At 38.9% G+C, this 15,536-nt stretch overlaps 1 pseudogene; it reads left to right on the forward strand.

Annotated features, from left to right (window-relative positions):
• Nucleotides 1–15,536, forward strand: part of LOC115816405 (sialoadhesin-like) — a 185,235-nt pseudogene that overhangs the window by 140,502 nt on the left and 29,197 nt on the right.

The following is a 15,536-nucleotide window of genomic DNA, read 5'->3' on the forward strand; positions in this document are numbered from 1 at the left end:
GTAACTGGAGATATAAGTGGTATACAGCAACCACTCAGAATGTGGTGTATACCTCTAATCCTTACACTTCACCTGTAAAGATATTCACCTTTAGAGTTACTGAATCTGACCAGGGTCATTACTGGTGTCAGGGAGAGAGGAATGACAGACCCACATCCTCACAGCTAAGCAGTCCTGTCTACCTCACTATAACAGGTGAGTAAAGTGTGTGGTACTCTGAGATATGTGTGTGTGTGTGTGTGTGTGTGTGTGTATGTGTGTGTATGTGTGTTTGCGGAGCTGATGAGAGCCACTGGCTGCGGAGAAGAGTATGTAGAGAAAAACCAGCTTACCTATGGCAACATTGTAATTCTAAAGCTATTGATATAATTCTAAACTACAGCTTGTTTCCCTGTCCCCCGCCCAGTGTTAATGATGTCAGCAGTGTACATAAATATTACCTGGCTAAATGTCAAGCCTTCTCCTCCAATCCTGATGTTTGGCAGCCTTGAGCATTTCCAGAAACTGACAGTAGCTGGCCTTAGATTAACAGGCCTACCTGAGAGAAGGGCTGACAAAATAATGCTCTATCTCACCTTTAACTGGTGCTGTGTGGCAAAGGCGATGTTTCCTGTACCCTTAAAAGTCACAGAGTGTATACTATCTCTGGAGATATTTGAATCCTTTAAGAATTAATGCGCGTGTGTGCATGCGTGTGCTTGTGTGTGCGTGTGTGCACGCGTGAGAATGTATCTGCGTGTGTGTGTGTGTGTGTGTGTGTGTGTGTGTGTGTGTGTGTGTGTGTGTGGTGTGTGAGAGAGAGAAAGAGGGAAGTGAAGAAGCAATGAAATTGCTGTAATTGTTAAAGGTTTAATTTTTAAAGGTCTAATGAGTTTAATACTCTGGGATGTGAATGTGCATGTTGTGCTTGTGTGTGTGTGCGTGTGTGTGTGTGTGTGTGTGTGTGTGTGTGTGTGTGATACTCTGAGATGTGTATCATGTATGTGTCTGAACTGGGTGCATGTGCAGGTTCCTCACTTTATTAGAACGAAACATGCTTAACAAAAGACTTCTGGGAACTTACAGGAATCTTGACACAGGCTTTAGGATTCATTATTATGTGGTGGTTAATGTTTCATCTCATTCTGCATTTCTACCCACGTATTGAGAGTTTATCAATGAACCCTAAAATAAAATGTGACCGGTTTAAATACATTGAAATACACCTTTCAGAGCACAGCATTTAATAGCTGACTGATTTCTCTGCCTTTAAGGCATTTTATTATTTATTAGAAACCATGCACCTAATTAATCTATTCTTTCCTCTGCATTAAAGCAGGACCCAAAGCTACACTGTCCATAGCTCCAAACAGGGGCCCTGTGTACACTGGAGAGGCAGTCACTCTGAAGTGTGTGATAGAGTCTGGGAGGAACTGGAGATATAAATGGTATAAAGGCAGCACTCAGACTGCAGTGTCTCTGTCTAATGGTTCCACTATAACTGGAGACACATTCACCATCAGAGCAGCTGCTGTAAGTGACCAGGATCAGTACTGGTGTCAGGGAGAGAGTGATGACAGACCAAGACTCTCGAAAAGAAGTGATAAACTTACTCTCACTGTTAAAGGTGAGTAATGTCTGTTTTTGACACTCTTGAAATGCGTTTGATATGTTCGTGTGTGTGTGTGTGTGTATGTGTGTGGTATTTTCGATAAAGTTGCACCTCTGTAGAGTTTTAACACAATTAAGAACATTGCAGACATCCAAAGAAATGGAAATTGATCTCCATTAGAATGTAAGAAATGCTTTTTGTCTGTGGTCACACATTCACAAAACCTGGAAATGTTACCAATCATATTCATATTCAGTCATATTCATATTAACTCTTAATGGGATAAAATAATACATTTTGGTTTAGTCTCATTTTCTGTCAAGACTGTGAGTATTTCAGTGTTATCAGGCTACTCAAACACCACTCATTATATCATCTGTGTCCATTTTACATGAATCAGTAATATTACCATTGTATTCTATACTGATCACTATGGGATAGGTGATGACATTTCTTAGACCAAACATGCGTAAAGTTATAGTGAACTCAGTATTAATGTCAGAGATTTAAATATGACAGGCCCGCATTGTCGAAGGCAGTAGATGATAAATATTTCTGTGTCAATAAAGAAGAGAATATGGAGGATGATATAAAATGAAAGGTGTTACATATTCTAAATGGTCTAACTGAAGTATTCCTCTCTCCATCTCCTCACTGATTTTTATAAGTGAAATAAACATATTTTGTATTTACTCACAGACTTACCAGCAGCTAAACTCACAGTAAAACCAGACACCACTGTGTACAGTGGAGAGACAGTCACTCTGAAGTGTGAGATAAAGACTGAAAGTGGATGGAGATATAAGTGGTATAAAGGCAGTTCTCACATTAGATCTTCTACAACTGGACGTCACACTGTAAATGGTGACACATTGACCATCAGAGGAGCTGTTGAATCTGATGAGGGTCAGTACTGGTGTAAGGGAGAGAAAGACAACAGACCCACATCCTCACAACCCAGTAAATCTGTTAATCTGACTGTGAGAGGTGAGTAACTTGTGTTTTACAGACTCTCAGATTAGAATGGTTTTGTTATTTGTTGATTTGCACATCTAATATTACACTGAAGACATCGAGCAAAATGTAGCTCAATGTAAGAATGTAAAAATGTAATACAAGCAATGTGCTTCTCACAGCATCTCTGTCTTTCTCTTGGTCCATATACATTACGTATGGGAAATAGGAAAAAAGAGGAGAAATGCTGTCTGTAATATTTTAGAATAAGTTCTGACACACTGTACTGATTAATATTAATGATGAATTCATTTTAAATGCATCTGTTTCTCTTTTTTCAATTCCAACAGCATCACCAACAGCTACTCTGACTGTAAATCCACAGTCCCCTGTGTACCCTGGAGAGACAGTCACAATGACTTGTGTAATTGACTCTGTGAATAACTGGAGATATAAGTGGTTTAGAGGAACCACTCAGAATATGGTGTATACCTCTGATCGTTACACTTCACCTGTAAACACATTCACCTTCAATGTTACTCTGCCAAACAAGGATCAGTACTGGTGTCAGGGAGAGATATACAGCAGACACACATTCACAAAGCTAAGCAGTCCTGTCTTTCTTACAGTAAGAGGTGAGTAAAGTGTGTGGTACTCACCTAAGCAGACTGTTTAATGATAAGTGTGAAAATAGTTCTGGTCATTCTCAGACAAACCGTAGTTTAAGTCTTTGTGAAATTCAGAGATGTGTCAGATTGAAACATGACAGACACAGATTCTAATTAGTCTGTGTCTCTACATTCATTGTGTTTATTCAGACATTTGAAAAGACAAACATGTTAAATATAATGTTTCAGAGGTGAATGACTACATTACACTTGTGAATGTACTTGGTCATTGTGAATGATTTTGAAATGTTCTATTCCTCTTTCCATTTCCTTAGACTCACCCACAGCTACACTGACAGTAAAACCAGACACCACTGTGTACACTGGAGAGACAGTCACTCTGAAGTGTGAGATAGAGACTGAAAGTGGATGGAGATATAAATGGTATAAAGGCAGTTCTCACATTAGATTGTCTACATCTGTACGTCACACTGTAAATGGAGACACACTGACCATCAGAGGAGCTGTTGAATCTGATGAGGGTCAGTACTGGTGTGAGGGAGAGAGAGACAACAGACCCACATCCTCACAACCCAGTAAATCTGTTAATCTGATTGTGAGAGGTGAGTTTTGTTCAGACTCTTTCCTGATGGAGAGATTTTTGAAATTTTACATTGCATCTCATCAGTACATTAAATTGAAGATTTTAAGATAATACTTTATTTTAAAGATCAAAAACTAAAAGATAATAAATAGCCTGTACATTACTGCATAATCAGCAAACTGAACACCAGTTAACTGTTAAAAACAATTATTATGTGGTTGTAAATGTTTCATCTCATTCTGCATTACTACCCACACACTCAGGGTTTGTCAGTGAACTCTAAAGGAAAATGTAACTCATTGTGATACGGGGTGGATGGTGGCACAGTGGGTAACGCTGTGACATCACAGCGAGAAGGTTCTGGGTTCAATTCCCAGCCAACCTTTCTGTATGGAGTTTGTGTGTTTGTGTCACAGCCCAATGGCATGCAGGTCAGGCAAATTGGAGACACTGCATTGCCCTTAGGTGTGAATGTGTGTGTCTGCCCTGTGATGAACTGCTGACCTGTCAAGGGTGTTTCCCTGCCTTTTGCCCAGTGAATTCTGGGATAGGATCCAGCACCCCTTGCAACCATAATTAGGATAAGCATTTCACAGCTATGACTGAATGATTTTACTGCCTTTATGGCATTTTATTATTTATTAGAAACCATGCACCTGATGAAATTATTCTTTCCTTCTGAACTAAAGCACGACCCAACACTACACTGACCATAGCTCCAAACTGGAGTCCAGTCTTCACTGGAGAGACAGTCACTCTGAAGTGTGTGATAGAGTCTGGGAGGAACTGGAGATATAAGTGGTATAAAAACAGCACTCAGACTGCAGTGTCTCAGTCATATGGTTACACTATAAATGGAGACACATTCACCGTCAGAGCAGCTGCTATAAGTGACCAGGATCAGTACTGGTGTCAGGGAGAGAGAGACAACAGACCAAGAACCTCACAAAGAAGTCATTCTGTTTTTCTCAGTGTAAAAGGTGAGTGATCAGTGTAATGAATGAAAAGAGTGATGTAGTTGACAGTTATGATTTCTTGGAGAGTTCATTCACCCAAAAAGTTTTCCCTTAAATCTGTAATTGTATACAATTTGAAAATCCCTTATCCGAAATGCCTGGGACCGGAAGTGTTTCGGGTTTTGGAATACATTTGCCAGTAAGGAGAATGTATTCCAAAATCCCCCAAAAAAATCCAGAAAGGGAGGGATGCTACGGCTGTGACTGGTTGTTTCGCTGTCAGGCAAGTGATGACGCTCGACATTCAAAATGGGTTAACATTATGTTTAGCGTAGGGTTACGGTAAGGTTTAGCCAATCAGAGTCATGCAAACGCTTTTGTCACATGTAGCAGAGCGTCTCTCCCGTCCCTCCCCTGATCCAATCTAACAGCAACCGTTAAAATATGACCATAATGAGATAACAGAGCCTCAGAGCCTCAGGTCCCTTGATCGATTCCAGTCTAACAGCAACCATTAGAATATGACCATAATGAGATAATAGAGCTTCAGAACCACAGGTCCCTCCTCCGATCCAATCTAACAGCAACCATTAGAATATGACCATAATGAGATAACAGAGCCTCAGAGCCACAGGTGAGGTCAGGTGTAGAATGTAGAGTGTTTCGGATTTCGGAACATTTTGGATTAGGTATGCTCCACTTGTATTTGTATAATTCTGAAGTGTAACACCGCTCTAATGAATTCAGGAGTTCATGTTTTTTCTCGGTTTGTTTATTTGAGGATTTTCTGTTGTCAGACTGGTCGATTCTTGTTTCTCTGACATGTCTGATGAGAAGGCCTTGTAACAATACTCACATTCTGTCCGACAGTTAAACAGCAGAGAGAAGTGTGTTAACTGTGAGGTCTGGGAAAGGTCATTCACAACAAACTATTCTTTTTCTTTGACACTGAAACATAATAGTGATGTTTAGATATTGGTCTTTTTTGTTTGTTTTTGTTGGTTTTGTTTTGTTTGGATCTTCTTTTCAGACTGTTTTTCACACAGTCTTATAAGTATGATGAAAAGTTTCTGTAACGTTACACACAATGTGATCCAACACTTAGAAAGGAGTTTTCTAAGATAAAATAACTTATTACTTTTTGTAACTTCAGTGTGATACTGCAGAAGTATGAGTGTATCACTAATGAGTGCGTGTGTGTGTGTGTGTGTGTGTGTGTGTGTGTGTGAATAGACTCAGGGTCAGGTGATGGACCCTCTGCTGTAACAGTAGGAGTGGTGGTGGGACTGGGTGTTGCCTTTACGCTCATCATTCTAATGATCCTGTTTTACCGGTCCAGACAATCAGAGGGTAAAAACCTGGGCTTTTTACATCTAGTTCTAAATATATTTACAAAGACCTCATTCTTTAAATTAACATAGTATCAGTGTTCTCGCACCGCAGGATAATTAATGTTGTCTAATAATAGCAGATTAAATCAGTAATCAAATCAGTAATTCACTGTGTAAAAAATACACTTTTCTTTTTCATCCTAGGTCCCTGCTACACTAATGCATGTTTGTAAGTAATTATGATTCTGCCAAAATACTCCTAATGCCAAACATGCATGTTATACTGCTCTGTCAGTGATCTATGTCTCCCTCTAGTGGTAAAAATAAGAATGTCACCAGTCAGACTGTAACTTGGAATCAGGACCAGACAGGAGGTAATGCAGACACTCAGACAGGATATACACCACTTCAGTTTGGTCATTATGTCCCAGGTTTTTTCAGTTGACTTTTATGAGTGCAGCTTCCTAACTATTATGTCTATAATTCCTTCATAGGCGTTGATCACATCTACGATACTGTTGAGGGTCCAGATAAAGACAACAAAGGTAAAATCCACTCATAAAATACACTTATCTGTCTTATTTATCCATATGTCACCATGGCAAAACAGTAGGTAAGTGCGTTCAAATCGAGTCTGGATGACATTAGGGGGCACATTTTGCATGTATAAAATGTCTCTCCTCAACTAAAATGGTCAATGTCATAAGTATCTAACCTGTATCTAATAACTGTGTGTTCAGTAGAGAAGAGCAGGCTGCTGAGTGTTCAGTCCTTTCACCCAAAGGGAGCTTTTCTTTGTCACTGTGACCTTTGGCTTGTCTACTGAGGGTCTCAGGCCCAGTGTTCATTAAAGCTGCTTTGTGTCTCATGCACAAAGTCCCACAGAGATAGAAATCAATGCAACTGGATGTAGGAAGAAAAAAAAAAGAAAAAAGAAAAAAAAAAAAAAAACAAAAAAAAAAAAAACTCTCTCTTCAGTCACACGATATTAAGCAATGTCTGTGACTGTAAATGTGTTATTAATAAGAGCTGTGTTGGGTTTTAGATGATGATGGGGCTGGACCAAGCGATGTGACTTACTCTGAAATTGAGATGAAAAACATCAAATTTGGGAACAAAGGTACGACCCCTTGTGACCATAACAACTCAATAAACAAATGTTTATATTTTCACTTTGTACACGATTACATGTATATGTATACGTGTATATCATGTATGTTTCTGCTCAAACATGCAATAAACAGTGAAGACCTAAAATCCCATCTCAAGTCACCCTACATTTCCTCCTATCTATAAGACAAGACCAACAAATCAGAGGGGGACACAGTTTACTCAGTGGTGAAGGCAAACTCATCCACAGGTATAGTAACAACACTGCTACACTCCCCTTCTCATGCTTACAACATTTTAACTGGGACTGAACACGCTTGAGTGTTAAGGGCAGTGCTAAGGGGGAAAAAGACAATAAGAGACAAAGTGACAATAAACAGAGAGGTAAAGTAGGTGATCTTTTTGCTGTGAATGTGTGTGGAACAGTGACAATAATGAAACAAACAAACTCTCATTTAGACTATATGTGTTTTACTGCACTATAGATTCTACAGCTGGATCCAGTGATGTGACTTATGCTCAGATTGAACTAACGCCTGTGATGAACAAGAAGAAAAGAAAAGGTCAGAGCAGTAAGTTTAATTCAACTAGTAGATTTTTCCATTAAGTTCAGACTAATTTTCTTTATTATCCTCAATACTGAGGAATTGTAACTGTTTGTTCCTGAAGAACAATATAAATAAATAGCTCCTAGGTTGAATTATTGATTGTTGCTGTGCAGTCTTGCAGAGATATTTGCCTGTAATCCATGTACAAAGCCCATTTCCAGAAAAGTTGGGACATTTTTTAAAATGCAGTGAAAACAAAAAAATCTGCAATTTGTAAATTCTCTCGAACCTTTATTTAACTGACAAAAGTACAAAGAAATGGAATTTTAATGTTTTGTCTGACCAATTTGATTGTCTTTTGTAAATCTAAACAAATTCTTAATTTGATGCCTGCAACACACTCAGAAAAAAGTTGAGACAGGGCAAAATGAGAGCGAAAAGTACATAGAATATTCAATTTACACCGTTTTGAAACATTCCACAATAAACAGGTGAACGGGTAACAGGTGAGGGTATTATATTGGGCATAAAAGGAGCATCCACCAAAGGCTCAATCTTCGCAAGCAAAGATGAGTCGTGACTTATCACTTTGTGCAAACTTAGTGAGAGAATTGTCAGTCAGTTCAAAAAGAACATTCCTCAAGAGAAAATTACAAAGAATTCAGGTCTCTCACCATCTAAAGTGCATAATCTATTGAAAAGGATCGGGGAATCCGGAGAAATCTCAATCTGTGTAGAGTACAACCGGAAATCATTGTTGAATGTGCTTGACCTTTGAACCTTCAGAAGGCATTGCATGAGAACCGTTTTGCTACAGTGATAAGTATAGCCTTCGTACATCAATTCCATGCAGAAACGCAGCCGAGATCTTCTCAGATGGACCGAAAGACAGTGGAAATGTGTGCTGTGGTCAGATGAGTCCACGTTTCAGCTCGTTTTCATGAAAAACAGATGCCGAGTTCTCCGTACCAAAGACAAAATTGACCATTCAGACTGTTATTAGAAAAAGGTGCTTACTAATGTCACTGTTGCTCTGCGACATTTTATATTACTTTTATTTTCAAGGAGATTTTAGTTCACTCTAGAGAGATTATATATATAACTGGCATGAAGCTTAAAAACCTCTTTTCTAATATGATAACACAAAGGTTTCCATTAAAGATTTTGATGCTGATGTTAAAACCTAGTACACAACTTCAGCTTTGACAAATATATCATAGATGTTTTTTTTTTCTTTATATCAGATGAGACCAGCATCTTTACAGAGCCTGTTTATTCAGAGGTGAAAAAGGGTATGTATGATAAAGGACTCAAGGTTTTTGGAGCCCAGGTCATTTCATACAGAGATTCTCTCTTTCTCTCTCTCTCTCTCTCTCTCTCTCTCTCTCTCTCTCTCTCTCTCTCTCTCTCTCTCTTTCGAAAAAGAAAAAAAAAAAAAAAAAAAAAAAAAAAAAAAAGGTGTATTTTAGGTGTGTGAGATGTGTGAGAAATTTTAGGCACATTTGTTTCCATCTTTGGAATAAATACTGGAATTGAGCACACAAAAGATTTTTTCAGTGAGTGTGCAGTTGCATTCTCTATCAGATAACAGCAAAGCACTGTAGAAACAGTGTAAAGCAGTGAGAGCAGAGGCAGTGTAAAGCAGTGAGAGTAGAGGCAGTGTAAAGCAGTGAGAGCAGAGGCAGTGTAAAGCAGTGAGAGTAGAGGCAGTGTAAAGCAGTTAGAGTAGAGGCAGTGTAAAGCAGTGATAGTAGAGGTAGTGTAAAGCAGTGAGAGTAGAGACAGTGTAAAGCTGTGAGAGCAGAGGCAGTGTAGAGCAGTGATAGTAGAGGCAGTGTAAAGCAGTGATAGTAAAGGCAGTGTAAAGCAGTGAGAGCAGAGGCAGTGTAAAGCAGTGATAGTAAAGGCAGTGTAACGCAGTGATGGTAGAGGCAGTGTAAAGCAGTGAGAGTAGAGACAGTGTAAAGCAGTGATAGTAGAGGCAGTTTAACGCAGTGATAGTAGAGACAGTGTAAAGCAGTGGGAGTAGAGGTAGTGTAAAGCAGTGAGAGTAGAGGCAGTGTAAAGCAGTGATAGTAGAGGCAGTGTAAAGCAGTGAGAGTAGAGGCAGTGTAAAGCAGTGAGAGTAGAGGCAGTGTAAAGCAGTGAGAGTAGAGGCAGTGTAAAGCAGTGATAGTAGAGGTAGTGTAAAGCAGTGAGAGTAGAGACAGTGTAAAGCAGTGAGAGTAGAGACAGTGTAAAGCAGTGAGAGTAGAGGCAGTGTAAAGCAGTGAGAGTAGAGGCAGTGTAAAGCAGTGAGAGTAGAGGCAGTGTAAAGCAGTGATAGTAGAGGCAGTGTAAAGCAGTGAGAGTAGAGGCAGTGTAAAGCAGTGGGAGTAGAGGCAGTGTAAAGCAGTGAGAGTAGAGGCAGTGCATGTTGAGGGGAACACTGACACTCTCCATTCAGTGCATATGTACTCATATTTTGACTGATTTTTTTTAAAAATACTTGTTTAATGAAAAAAAAATGTGCTGAGCAAACCATGTCATGATTGTCCAATTTTCTAATCTTTCACAGATCCAAAAGGACACAATAAATATTCAAGAAAGAATCACTTCAGATGTTGAAATGATGAGAAGATGACCAGCATGGCATCACTAGATCATAGATATAAGATTGGGTCTTCAGTCAATTGCCTAAAGCCTACCGCTGGTCAGTTTCCTAGGCTTACAGGTAGACAGTTCCCAAGCTATGAGTTGACAGTTTGCAAAGCTGACAATTAGACAATTCTCAATGGTTATAATTAGTCAATTCTCAAAGCCCGCAGTCAGACATGTCCCATATGTCCACAATTATCCAGTTAGAAAGGTCTCTGTTTTGTTACCATTACATTGTCACCATGAGATATTAGATGGACCTGAGTGGGTTTTTTGTTTGTTTGTTTGTTTGTTTATTTGTTTTATGTTTTTTCAAAATACAGTATTATGACCTATCAGTTTGGGGCTGAACTGATGCTATAATTTTGTATGAGTGTATGAATCAGTCTTGTTGTACAATTAAATGCAACACATTTTTCTACATTCATGTTGTATGACAATGTGTATAGAACCATATGTAATGTTTAGCTTTTGTCTGTAGAACCTTCAGTTTAACATAGCAGATAAGTTGATGAGTTGATTCTAAGTGTTATTTCTGAGTCTCATTGAATTTTGTCACTTATTTTTTTTTTTTTTTTCGAATTCAACAATTTTATCTCTTTGTCATATGTTACATGATGTTTCGGAAAAAGGTAATACAATATTAAAATAAATCTTTCCAAAAGAAAAAAAAGCAAAAACAAAGTGATCTTTATGCATTTTAGTCATTAAAGTAAAGTAAACATGTTCCCTCCAGTTTCTTATTGGGTAAGGGAAAAAGATGTCTTGCAGGTGTAATGTTCAGGGCCATGCAGAACAGTGGAGCTGATAAAAGTTATTGGTTGATGCTGTCCATGATCCTGAAGTGAACAGCTATTACACACATGAGCTGAACTCTGAAGCTGTGGGCATTTCTGTGACTTTGTCCTAAATTCTTTTTCATGAAATGTCCAGACACCCTGCCATGTCTCTTACTCCGAGTATCCCAATGTCAGGAAAAGGAAAGTTTTAAGCCTGAAACAAGTGAAGGACAAACCAAAACAAACAAAAACAGTGTTTGAGGTGTGACATTAGGGACCTTTTCACCGCAACTCCATTGAAGACTGACGATGTAAAATAATTGAGATATATATATATATATATATATATATATATATATATATATCAGATCAGATTTCAAGAAACAATGTTTTCATAGGAAGTTAAAAAAAAAAAAAAAAGACTTGAAACAGGTCACTGAAACTCACAGACAGTTCACAGACAGTTCTCTTAATCTTGAGTCTCCTCGGCCATCAACACTGTCACTTGTCAGGAGCCAAGAGTAACTTTGCCTGAGATGAGCTATAACAGTTATGTCCCCTCCTGCTTTGTGTATTTTTTAAGTGCTGGGCAAGATTTGATGGCAAGAAAATCATATCTTCCCTGTAATTAGAACCCCTGTAATGGGGGTATAACAGTCAAACTGCCACTACTTCCTAACTTATAACCAGGAGAAAGCCTGATCTTTAAAAAAAAAAAAAAGAAAAAATCATAAAAAGGCACCCCATCCTCTACAAGTTCCCAACTGTATGTACTAAAAATACTAAGGGAAAAAAACATATACAGAATCATCTCAATAACAGACACACAGTTTACACTGAGCAGATCTGTGCAGCAGTGGAGCAGGGGGCGGAGCCAGGGGTATAACTGTCACTCTGCTTCTTTATTGGTATTTCCCTCTCTGTATACGGCCAATAGCATTCTTCCTCGTGGTCTGGCAACATAGAGCACAGGAGGTGGGGAGGGGTATGCACACACACACACACACACACACACACACACACACACACACACACACACACACACACACACACACATACACACACACACAAGCTCCATCCATGGCACTCATATGTCTGACCTGTGAAGAGCAGAGGTGAGAGTTTGTGGTTTCTGTTGGTGTCTCAGTCATGGGGGTTTGTAGCAGTGAGGAGGAGGTGTTAACTGGTCCTTTGTCTAGTTGCTTGGCTGAACTTTTCTGCAGTGCGTGAGTAAGAAATCATGAACTATGTTTACATTGTTTTAAGAGGACAATGCAGCTGATTTATGAAAATATAGTTTTACTGTTAGTACTTCATCTATATCTCAGATAAGTGAGTAGAGACCTGTCACAATAAAATCATCGAAGGCCATTCTGTCTCACTGTGCTCTTCTAATGACTAAGGATAAATCTACAATGGTCAGTTTGTACTAAAACATATTTAATAATGCATTAATGCTATAATGAACTTTCTGTTCTCAAAGATCTTTCGGTGAAAATGCATGAAGATTTGTTTTTTCTTTTTCTTTTCTCATTCTTCTTGATTTTTCCTCATCTTGTTTAGAGTAACATTATCAAAATAAACAAATAAACAAATAATTCCTTGGTGTAAAAAAAATAAAGCCCCCAAGCAACATTTTTGTTCAAAAGTTGTATTCTCTCTCTGAACATCACACTGAAAATGGAGACACATTGACCATCAGAGCAGCTGCTGTAATAGACCAGGATCAGTACTGGTGTGAGGGAGAGAGAGATTACAGACCCACATCCTCACAGCTAAGCAGTCCTGTCTCTCTCACTGTTAGAGGTCAGTAAGTTAGAATGACAGGAGACATCAAAAACATCTTTAAGAAAAAAATATTTCTCCATAAAATGACATTACAAATCTCTGCATAACCCTTAATATTACACTGTTCACATGCCACAGCGAATTACACTACAATTTCAAGCACTTGTATATTATTGTTGTGATGTTTATAATGAAAATATCTTGGTAAAAGAGTAGACTTTTGTTTTTCCATTAAGGTATTTTAATACTCATACTCTAAAAACAAGATCAAAAAATGTAGAGACACTGCTTCAATCACCCTGATGCTCTTTTTGGTCATTTCTGAATTGTTTTGTTTTGTGTCTATTAGTGAGAATGACAGACTAATAACAAAAAAACAAAACAAAAACAAAAAAACAAACAAACAAACTAACTAAATAAATAAATAAATAAATAAAATAAAAACACAACTGTCACTTTAGAATTAATGTTTGTTTAATCTTATATGATATTGTATTTCAGAAAACTGTCAAACAGTTCTTCACCTTCTCTTCAGGTCACACTGAGTGTCACTGACTGAAATAAATGCAGCATTTAAAGTATTAATAACGCTGTCTTCATCTCTACAGACTTACCCACAGCTACACTCACTGTGCAACCAGAGAGTCCTGTGTACACTGGAGAGACAGTCAGTCTGAAGTGTGTAATAGAGTCTGGGAGGAACTGGCGATATAAGTGGTATAAAGGCAGCACTCAGACTGCAGTGTCTCAGTCTAATGGTTACACTATAACTGGAGACACATTCATCATCAGAGCAGCTGCTGTAACTGACAGAGATCAGTACTGGTGTCAGGGAGAGAGTGATGACAGACCCACATCCTCACAAAGATTTAGCTCTGTTTCTCTGACTGTGAGAGGTGAGTGATTAAAGGGATACAGACTTAAAGGACAGTATGATATTTCTGACAGTGTAGAGTCTGAACTATAGATTAATCTCTTACAGGATCAAAACCAAAACCTCACCTCACCTCCAGTCTTAAAGGAGCAGTACTGAGAGGAAACACAGTTACTCTGAGCTGTAAACTGGACCAGTCCACGGGATGGGTGTTTTACTGGTACAGACACACACAGGACTCTTCAGCACTGACACAGACTGATAAAGACTCCTACACAATCAGTTCTGTTACAGACTCTGATGGAGGACAGTACTGGTGCAGAGCTGGAAGAGGAAACCCAGTCTACTACACACAATACAGTGATGCAGTCTGGGTAAATGTTACAGGTGAATATTTATACACAGTTATGTGTAAATAACTGTGATGGAGTTTGGAATATATTTTTATACAAGTTTTCCACTCGTTTATGCGCACATAATTATGGTGTATTTGGGATTATTTTCTCTGTAGAGTTTAGATGTGTCACTATCTGTTCTGTGTTTGTTTTGCATCTGTGTGCTGTACTTTAGTGTGGATGTTATTTTATTCTACAGGGAGTTCAAAAGCTGTTGCGATCTTGCAGCCTGATAAACAGACATTCAGAGGAGAGACTGTCACTCTCAGATGTCAAATACAGGGAGAGAGAGACACTGACTGGGAATACAGCTGGTATAAGAAGAGTTCTTCACTCAGTCCTGTCAGTAAAGATCAGGAATACAGAATCAGTCCTGTTAATGAGTCCCACAGTGGTGAATACACCTGTAGAGGAAAACGCAGAAGAGACTCACAGAACTCAGAGATGAGTGATGCTTTAATACTGACTGTGTCATCAGGTTAATTCAGAGGAGACTCAGAAACATTGTTAACATTCACGTTCAAAGGAGGAAAAAATGACGTTTGCGTTGATTATTGAACACAATGCATTTACTTATTACTGGAAAAGTTATAATTTTTTCTCTATTTTAAAAGACAAACCCCTGTCAGTTGTGAGTGTCTCTCCAAAGATGTGGCTGACTGAAGGAGACTCAGTGACTCTGAGCTGTGAGGTTAAAGACTCCTCTACAGACTGGACATTCCTCTGGTACAGAGTCATTCCCTACAGAGATGGGTTACCCAGGGTTCATTCTAACTCTGTAGAACTCCTCTCAGACAGCAGCAGAGGAGCTGGAGGCTCCTACACTCTCAGCCCTGTTGCTCTTAAACACACAGGAGTTTATGTGTGCAGAGCACAGAGCGGAAACCCAGTCTATTACTCAAAAAACAGCACAACACAGCCACTGTGGGTCACTGGTAAGAAAAGCAACGAGCATTTCTGATTCACATTTCAATTCATATATTTTGAAGTGTCCCTCAGTTAGATCTGATCTAAACATCTGTCTCTCTGTGTCTCAGTTCTGTCCTCTAGTCTCTCTGATCATCAGTCCCAACACAACTCAACACATTACATCTGATTCTCTCTCACTGAGCTGTGAGGTACAGAGTAACTCTACTGGATGGACAGTGAGACGATACACAGATAATGGAGAGGTGCCAGACTGTTCATCAGACTGGGGATCAGTAACAGGATCTACATGTAGCATCAGCTCCCTCCAGTCATAAGACAGTGGAGTGTACTGGTGTCAGTCTGTCTCTGGAGGGAACAGTAATCCTCTCAACATTACAGTGACCAGTCAGTCTCACCAGTCACATTTAAATCTTATCTTTAAAAAAAAAAAA

The sequence above is a fragment of the Chanos chanos genome, chromosome 7, assembly GCF_902362185.1.
Source record: "Chanos chanos chromosome 7, fChaCha1.1, whole genome shotgun sequence".
NCBI lineage: Eukaryota > Metazoa > Chordata > Actinopteri > Gonorynchiformes > Chanidae > Chanos > Chanos chanos.